This window comes from Amphiura filiformis, chromosome 4 (genome assembly GCF_039555335.1).
Source record: "Amphiura filiformis chromosome 4, Afil_fr2py, whole genome shotgun sequence".
Lineage (NCBI taxonomy): Eukaryota > Metazoa > Echinodermata > Ophiuroidea > Amphilepidida > Amphiuridae > Amphiura > Amphiura filiformis.
The window spans coordinates 21,863,778-21,874,282 of NC_092631.1; positions in this window are offsets into that span (position 1 = coordinate 21,863,778).

A 10,505-nucleotide genomic window follows, 5' to 3' on the forward strand; every position below is an offset into this window, starting at 1 on the left:
TCCAGTTTGTTATAACAAAAAAATAAGTATTATATTAAATATATTAAGTGTATAAACTTTAAAATTGACGTGAATTTGAAATGCAAAGCTCCAAATCTAGCTAAATCGTGTAGTGTGAAATTATGCTGTGTGACCCCTCTGCGTGGTAGAATTATATTCATAAAACATTGAATTTAACATATAATATGGGCAGCCAACCACGATTTATCAGCATTTAAAAGATATATTAATTAACAAAGATAAATAATCAATAGTACAAATGACAATTTAACTAGTAAACAAGTCTGAAATCTTAAAATGTTGCCACGTGATTTCCCGAACACGTGATATGTCTACATGTGACCATTATTCAGATTTACCGAAGTATTTAGAGTATGGTGCACGGCTTGCAGGGAACTGTGTATTTCTTTACCTCCGTATAAAATCAATAATTCATGCTGGGAGCCAAGTAACATTCTGTCTGCTTAGTGCAGTTTGGTATTTTATTTTACTTGAGAGCATATAGAAATACATAAAAACGTCTACGGCGCCATGATGGAAAGCTATGGAAGGTCAGGTCGGGTATCAAAGGTTATTTTAACTTCAAATACTACTTGTGTTTCACACCTTGCCTCTGTCACGTATTTCCTTCATATTATTGACCGCAAGTCCTAATTTTGACTTTGCTATTGCAAAATGTCATTTCATATCAAATTAGTAGACTTTCTTTGAAAAAACATATCACTGGTGCCTGATGGGAATATCCGTCCGCCATTTCATTAAACTGGATCGTTTTCGCCTGGTTTGCGCCCAGATGTATTGGGGGCGCGCTATACTCTCATTGAACAGGCAAAGTTTGCAAAACTAACAACGTTGTTATTTGCCAATATCAATTAACATGATCCAAGGGGTCGAACATGAATAATTCATAACGGATCGATAACTGGCCTCACTTTCTAGATAGTAAACCAGCGGAATTTGTCATAGGTTTTGCGTTGCTAATAGAACAACCGTGAATTTAGTGTCACCCCCTTAAGTTCGGAATCAAGAGCATACGGTCGTAGCTCGTACGGTATACGTCCGAGCGTACACAGTATGCTCTGATTGATTCACTGAATTCTCAACTTACCGAGGACGACCTTCGACCGTATGCTCTTCGAGTTTTGACCCTAATCCCGCCTCATAATAATTCCTGGCGGGTAATTACGGGTAATTCTGTTCGGATGATTGGGGAATTGGGATTATCATGCAGTGAATCAATCAGAGAATCAATCAGAGAATCATTCAGTGAATCAATCAGAGAATCAATCAGAGCATACTGTGTACGCTCGGACGTAGACCGTACGAGCTACGACCGTATGCTCTTGATTCCTAACTTACCTTGGACGACCCGCGAGCTACGACCGTATGTTGTTGATTCCAAACTTACCGAGGACGAGCTACGACCGTATGTTCTTAATTCTGAAGTTACTGAGGATGAGCTACGACCGTATGCTGTTGATTCCGAATTTACCGAGGACGAGCTTCGACCGTATGCTCTTCGAGTTTTGACCCTTATCCCGCCTCATAAGTTGGTATATAATTTGTGCGGTAACTGTGTCTCACCATAAACAGCAAGTGTATCGGTATATATACAAGGATTATCGTATACGGCACAGCGTCATCATCCCTATATCTTCGTGTCAAAAATTGCCGTGATAGTACGGCGAATCCTCTCGTTTTCAACAGCTACGCGTGGCGATTTTGTTCGAGATAGGCCGAGCGACTCAGGCTAAGCATACCATTTACACCCAGAGGCGGATTTAAGGAAAAGGGCCCTGTCAGCAAAATATCCTGGGGGCCCAATAATAAGAGTTGAAATCAGGAGCGTGCCTGAATTTTTGACCGGAGGAGGGCAAGAAAAAAATTTGCCAAGTGATCATTAGTTCGGACCAATGTTATGAGATGATGTGCTCGCAGTGCGAGCATATTCATTCCATTTCATAATATTTGAAGTAAAATTTGATGTACATTTGGTTAATTTCCCGCGAAGCGCGCGAAAATGTGCAATTTTACACTATTCTATACCCAAATCGAGGGTTTATCAAATTTGTGAGTGTTTAAACTGTACTAAAGACTCGAACAAGAAATATTTCCTTTTTCTGATTTTGTTTGATAATTATAATTAAGATTATAATTGATTATAATCAAGAAGCAATCAAAATCTCAGATAAAGGGACCGTTCACAAACACTTGTAAGGGGGGGGGGCTTGATGCAAAAAAATTCATCGCAAAAATTTCTTTTCGCCAAGATATGGATTTTTTCCCAAAAAGACATTTTTTGTGGTGTTTTGGGAAAAAATCCATATCTTCAATACGAAAGGTCAAAATTTTCAATTGATCGTCGGCTTTTCATCCCACCTACATACACTTTAAGTATAAATCATCAAATTTATAAAGTTTACTTCAAGTACTGTTAAATATCAAAATATCAATTTTTAATGATTTGCCATAAAATGTGTATTACATTGCGAATTTCAAAAAATACCGAGAAAATGAACATTGAAATAAAAGCCGTTGAAGTTTAAAGTGGTCACATTTTGCACTTTGATCGAAGCTCACAGGAGAATGCGGCAGTTCTCGTTTTTCTACCTTACATTACGCAAACATCGGGTAAATCCACAGCCCCTTGAGAAGTTTGGGCGAAATCTATTAATATCTTGATGTTTGAATCGGGGGAAAGAACTTGAAAAAATTCACATTTTATCAGCTAAAACGGAGCCATTTGACCGCTAGGTTTTTGTGAAATCAGTGCTTCCGTCAGGGGCTATTTTAACGTGCCTCCGGGCACGTTTGTGCAGTGATATTAAAAATCCGTGCAGTGACAATTAAAAATCCGTGCTTAAATTATTTCTATGCCATTCGACAAACTCAATAGGGATGCTTTAAATAATATCATCTACCGTATGGTCCATTTTCAGATAAAATGTCACATTACCCCTTTTCTCATGTTTCTAGAAAATTTCACAGGCCTCATGAATATTATAGACACAGTTCGCAAATCGCTAGTATCACCCCCCCCCCACGCCTTTCTCACGATGATAGTGTTTACAATCAAAACAATGTCGTTGACAACTGTCCATTTGTCAACATGCGTGGTAAAACAAAATTTAGGTGCACTGATTATGGCACACAACAAACATGTTTATGCAACAAAAGTCTAACTAGAGGAGGCACTTAAGGGCTGGGGTATGAACGTTTGGACAGTATTTATTTTGGGACATCAGAGCACATCAGACATATCGAATTGCATTCTGAATACGATGAATGTCATTCTGATATCAAATAATTTTGATTTTTGAAATTCGCAATTTAATACACATTTTATGGCAAATCATTAAAATTGATATTTTTGATATTTAACAGTACTTGAAGTAAACTTTATAAATCTGATGATTTATACTTAAAGTGTATGTAGGTGGGATGAAAAGCCGACGATCAATTGAAAATTTTGACATTTCGTATTGAAGATATGGATTTTGTTTCCCAAAACACCCAAAAAAATTAGGTCTTTTTGGGAAAAAAATCCATATCTTCAATATGAAAGGTCAACATTTTCAATTGACCGTCGGCTTTTCCTCCCTGCTACATACACTTTAAGAATATATCATTAGATTTATATAATTTACTTCGAGGACTGTTATATATCAAAATTTGAAAAATATCAAATTTTTATAATTTGTCATAAAATTTGTATATATCGTGATTTTCAAAAATGAAAATTATTTGATATCAGAAAGACATGCTTCGTATTCAGAATGCAATTCGATAGGTCTGAGCCTACCTCAGAGTCTGAGGTGCTCTCATGTCCCACAAAAAATACTGTCGAAACGCAATAAACGCTCATTTTAGATCCCTTAAGGCATGCTTAAAGTGGGGTTGGCAACTCCTGGCGATCGCAACAACAGAAAGGCATATATGCAATGATTCCTTGGGAGAGGAATCTACCAAAACATTTGATAATGGGCACGGTACATCCAATCATCCCCCATGTTGACCATGTTGACGTAACGCCTGTATGTGGGTTTCTGTCAAATTAACCTCATTATCCTAAAAAGTGCCCATTTTTGCGCTCTTCATGCCAATTATTCCACTTTTGCACCATATTTCATCATATTTTTAGCTTCAATATAGCAAAATGTTCGCGAGCTTCGTGCGCATTTGTATAATAAACCTATTATGTCGTCAAAAGGTGCGGGATTCACTGTACTTCAAGACATTTTTCCATCCCCATAGTCGGGGTATATTTGAGGTGAACGTGGAATTGCAGCATAGTTACAAATTTTGACTGTTTCTGATTCTCTGACGTGACATAAAATCCGACTGATGTCACTTTGTCATCACTGAGCTATTTAAAATATGATGGCTGAAATTGACCCAAAATTGAGAAAATGGTAATTGGTTTGGTTTCTTTTAACTCCATTATTTTTCTGAGTTTGAGTACAAGTAGATATCAAACATCAAATAGCATTAAAATGCTTAGGAAACTTATTTTAGAGCTAAAATTAGGTCAAAATTACCCAAAATTCTGGGCCATGACTCGCTTGTCATCATTGAGTAATTTCAAAGCCTATGACATACCAAAACACTGTGAAATGGACGTAATATTTTTAAAACGGAAAAGGCTGTGTATTTGTTACATAGTTCTTCACGGTTGAAATGTAGTCACCGAGTCGAAATACCGTATCTCTAAAATAAACAAATTAAACAAACGTTTTTCGAAACGTTATTAACATAATTATGCTTTAACGCGTTTTGGTTTTAGTCAAAGCTTTTAAAAAAAAAGTTTTGACCAAAACCAAAACGCGTTTATAGCCTCTTAAAATTACATCTGAATGTCGGGTTATGATCATTAACATCTAAATGTCGGGTTATGGTCATGAAAACGATTTTAAAGATATTTATTATTTGATTAAAAAAAATAATCAAGAAATTGATAAAAAAAAATAATCAAGAAAAGCAACAACAAAAAATTGCAACTATTCTCCAATTCCAGGTTCTCGAACAAATTTATTGTTTCCAACCCCAACTACCGTAAAAACTCGATAGGTGCTTACTATCGAGCGCTTTTAAAACATACAAACATGAAGAGCCCCATCCACAAAAGTGTAAAGGGTTTTGAGCAAATCATCGATCGATACACATAGTTATAATTATACGAACAAGTAAACCTGCAAATGTGTGTCTCAACCTCATTTATACTATAATTATAGCTCAGTTAGTAAAGTGCCGGACATATGCTAAGGGAGTGTTCATTAATACTTTGGTAGGGGGGGCTGGTCTTCCTCAAATTTTTCGCTCGAAAACTTTTTTGCCCCCCCCCTCGATGGACCGCTAAACTTTTTTGACCCCCCTCTTTTGACAGACAAAACTTTTTGACCCCCCCCATTATCGTATAACAAACATTATACTTAATAGTGTTGTTTCCAGTGGTGTGGTATCTGGGTCACATATGAGGAAGGAAAATGTTTGAAACATTCCCGGTGGGACAATTGCGCATGAAATACAAACACAAGGAAATTTTCATTTGATACTTAATTTATCTGATTTTACAGGGATAAGTGAAATAGAGGATTTATTTGGAGGTTCATAGGCAGCATAATTTGGATCCGTGGCTAATACTGGCTATTATGATGGTACAAATGCGCGTGAACGCGCAAAAAAGTTGGCCATATTGAAGCTTGAATGGTTAATATTGTTAAAATTGAACTAATTTATGCAAAAAGCTAAAATGGTCAAATATGAGATTAATTTGGTCAACCCAGATGTTGCTGATCATCTTTAATGTTATATTAATTAAAGCCATAATGTACGATCTTATAATATGAAATTGGTTTATTTTTTTCAAACCTGATTTTTTTGCATATTTGTAATGTTTACATATGTCCCAACTTGCACCTAAATGGAATCGGCCAAATTTGTTGTCTTTGTAGGTCAACAGAGCAAAGTTCGACATATTATCATAATTTAAAAATTATGATAATATGTCCTCCCATAGAACTGCATGTTAAATGGTCAAAATAACAAGTGTGATTTCTTTCACTTTACCTTGTTATTTCAACTTAAAATGGACAGCAACCATTCCCAGCAGTTATTACTAATATTATTTCAACATTTTGAATAAAGAATTGAAATTTGACAGAAATCGTACATTAAGGCTTTAATAGACATGTGTACACTAAGTGCCATCATTTTTTTCGAACAAAAGCACTGAAAACACAAACTTGCGCGAAGCGTGCGAAAATTTTGTGTTTTAAAGCATAAAACTTTTTGGCCCCCCCTTTCCTACCACCAAAAACTTTTGGTCCCCCTCTTTAAGGTCCAAAACTTTTTGGCCCCCCCCTTTCTGAACACTCCCTAAGTATAGAGTTTATACGGAATATGATTTGACATGGTTTAACAATACTTAAACAGCAGAGCCATTTAGACCATGGTGAATAAACTAAACAATTTTTGGGCGGGTGCGGCGTGCCGCACCCGCCCTATATTCTCTGACTATTGACCTACTTTTTCACATGCCGCAGTGTTGAGAAAATATTCGTGCCGGTTACATTACGTTTGGGTTTTGGAAAGAACCTTCTGTTAAACCATGCATGACTCAATTACAAATCTCTAAATCTCTTTCTTCTTATCTATTGATATTTTGAATAGTGTTTATCTTTCCCTAATAGATTATGATACTAAATGAACAATGAATGCTGGGACTAGGCCCTACATCTCATAGGACAATAAAGCTAGCGCCCTGATCGATTCTTCCTGCATATCAATATGCTTCATTTACATTACAGAGATCGGACACTAATCCCAACCATAACAAACCATGTAATTAATGATCACCTATATTACAGGTCTATATATTACAAGATTAGATTAGTAAACTATGATCTATTTGCAAGTATTATTTTGATTGAGCAGGAAAGATGTGATACTATTTTTTTATAGTAGTCTAGTTGCCGGCGTCAGGTATACATAGAATGTGTTTTTTTTATGATGATGACATGGATGTACTGATCATTATGCATGATGCAAACTCATAGGTGTTGTGCGTTTGGCAATTTGGGAGGGTGGGGTTCAAAATGACCCCATAGGATTATAAAATCAAAATTTCGAATTGCTCAAATACCTCTTTCAAATATATCAAATTATTTACACAAATAAACAAAAACAAATAAATAAATAAATAAATAAATAAAGAAATAAATAAATAGATAAATAAATAAATAAATAAATAAATAAATAAATAAATAAATAAATAAACAAATTTTAGCGTAGCATTAAAATCATAAATATAACCATTGCTGGCAGGAGGACTCGAACCAACGATATTGATATCAGCAGTCTGATGCTCTACCATTGAGCTATGACATCATCTAGTGATGAGGGTCGAGTTTTTAGCTTATACAGTGTTTGTCTGTGATAATGCCGCCTCGTGAAAGAAAAAAATATAAAATCTCAATTTTTAATTTAAATTTATTTGATAATTTTCTAACCTATATTTTCTTTAGAGCAGGGACAAATATTTCCCCTTTTATCCAATTTGACCGCTATATAAGAATCTACTTCTTTTATTACTGATTTAATTCCGCGATTTGTTCCATTAAGCAATATCAAAGATTAATGTCACACATCTCACAACAGATATTTAGTTGGCTTAGGGTTTTTGAACAGTGCTGTTTAACCGGGAGGTACCGAGATCGATTCCCACCTCTGCCTGCAATTTTTTTTAAAGACTGGGAAATAATAACCTGACATTCGCCGCTGACATTCGTACTGCAGAAGCGGAGTTATAACTTGTTAAACTTGGCACTACATTATTTCTTTCTTTTTTCACATTGCTGGTATTAAATATCAAATGGTCATAATTGGCGGTCACTTCAAATCATCCCCAACTGAACGAGGTTCAGGAATGTCCTCTCATTGTTAATTGTTGGTTAACCCACCACTTGAGAATAAAGGACTATGAATAGGTGCAACAGGATTACCTACGGGATTATCTCAAGGATATAATTCTGTTCTCCTTCCTTTTCTTACATCTTCTCTGATATGTGCTAGTGTCAATGGTCATTGTTAAAAGGCAATAAGGTGTGTAATTGCAATATTTCCTCTGAATAAGAAAGACTCTCTACATCGAGTTATGTATGCTGGTGGTTCGCAATACTCATTTAAGGGTAGGTATCTTCCCAATCCAAATCGAAATGTATATCCCAAACACCCACAGAGGTGATAGTTTACGCGAGTTTTGTAATTATTACATTTTGATATGTAAGTAATACGATAAAGTCGTCATAGGCAGTAATGTGTTTGTATTAAACGAAATAACAAAAATAATTATTTAAGTAATAGAAATACTATTTGGAAATTGCAGCAAGATTTGCAGATGTTTTTATTTGAACAGTACCAGTTCACCAGTTTTGCTAGTTTTCCTAATCTTTGGGCTAACTTAATAGCATCGTGAAGGTCATATATATTTTATACTGTACTGACAGCTTCGGCATGTACTTATACTACTTAAATACATCTTGTATGTGCATTGTGTTCAGTGTGTACATAGGCTATTTACTTTTCAAATCTTGTGACAAAAAGTGCTTGCTTATGCTTGTATAAGGTATTATAGACAAATTATTAGAATGCATGTGCACCAGTAGAAATGGCCCAGGTTGAATAAAATAAATAAACATATGAATGAATATTTTATTCCCTGGATTATTTTTGGGACAAAATAATGATATAGTTTGACGCTTTGAAATACAGTTATGTTAATCATAATAAAGTTACAAAGTTAAAAAATAATATCGAAATATTGTAAAATCAAACTTTTCCCCTCATAAGTTTTAAACTTTGATATGGAAAGATACCCCAGCCCTGTTGTCTCACCAGAGAAGATGAGCAGACGTCTTTCTATCTTTAAATAACTATTATCTACAAAGGTTTTATAACAATGTTTTATATAAAATGTTAACATAATACGTCTTCTGTTATGATGTGAAGGGTTAATATAAAAACAGGGAAAATCTGTTCCAACTGACCAGCAGAGAACAAAGGATAAGCAATAGATAAGATTAAAATCAGGGAAAATATGACACAACCTCCAATGGGGAATAACAAACGTATAAAGTTAAAAATTCTTAACTTGTTTATACGTTTTGTGTTATTCCCCATTGGAAATCGATGTTGTGTCATATTTTCCCTGTTTTTAATTGTGAAGACTTACTCATTCTTTCATTTCTCTTGACAATTTTTCATTTGCCCGCCCTATTCCTTTTAAAGGAATTTTTATTAAAGAAAATAGTGAGCGAGAGTGAAAAACAGCCTAATGGCTTGAACCAAGGTTAAAAGTAGGTTACCTGTCGTTTCTTTTCAGGATCTAGATCTTTTGTGCACAAATCCATGCATTCTTCCGAGATGTGATGCGTACATGGTTTGGAAACAAAATAGTGGGAATTATGTTGCCAGTAATAAACACCTCAACAGAAGAATGTTCTTACTATTTGAGTAGTCATAAAATAAAATTATTTTAACTTAATGAACCAAGGCTAAAAGTAGGTTACCTGTCGTTTCTTTTCAGGATCTAGATCTTTTGTGCACAAATGTATTCTTCCGTGATGTGACTATGCGTGCATGGTTTGGAAACAAAAGAGTGGGAATTATGTTGTCAGTAATAAACACCTCAACAGGAGAAAGTTCTTACTCTTTGAGTGGTCATAAAATAAAATAATTTTTAACACAATGAATTAAACCAAATTATGATCAAATGCAATTGGCTAAGTTCGCCAAATAATATGATCAACTTGAAAATCTTAAAGGCGTTATTAAATGACTTTAAGAAAATTCTATTTATGTTAATCATGAAAACTTAATAAGGATGCTTTGAAAAGGCATTTAAAAAACTCGTGAACTTGAGACTCTACTCCCTGCCCCTGCAAGGGGCTTTGACCCTGGACTCCACCAGGGGATCTAAGGCGGATCCCTGGACCCCACTCGTTTGAGCTCACAACATTGATGACTTGCCAGTAAAAATAGTCCTAATCCCTACAAGTGAGCAAAGCGTTTGACTGCAGTAATTTCCCCTCTAAAATCAATATGTTAGACCTTCGGCCAAGTTGCTTTTTTTAAAATTCAAATTGTATTCAGACCTATTTTGCACGTTTGTTTACAGATTAAGTATTGCTATATAATTCAAGAGTGCCAAGTGTCCAATCAGATAACTAAAGTCAAAAATGAGTCACTAAAATGTATGATTTTTAAAAATCTCCAAAACTGGAGGGGGAACCTCCCTCCACCCCTCCTCGCAAGCTCGTCACAGCTGGTTGATCATCGAGACTTTACATTCGCCAACGTGCAGTGACTTTTTTCTCCTAAAATAGCCCCTGGCTTCCGTGGTGCTTCTATAAGATGCGCCGCGCATGCAGATAAGCGTTGCGTATGCGTAGCGTATCTATGCATTAACAAATTGCGCGACTGCAAAACGCGATGCGTTGTTGCGCGCG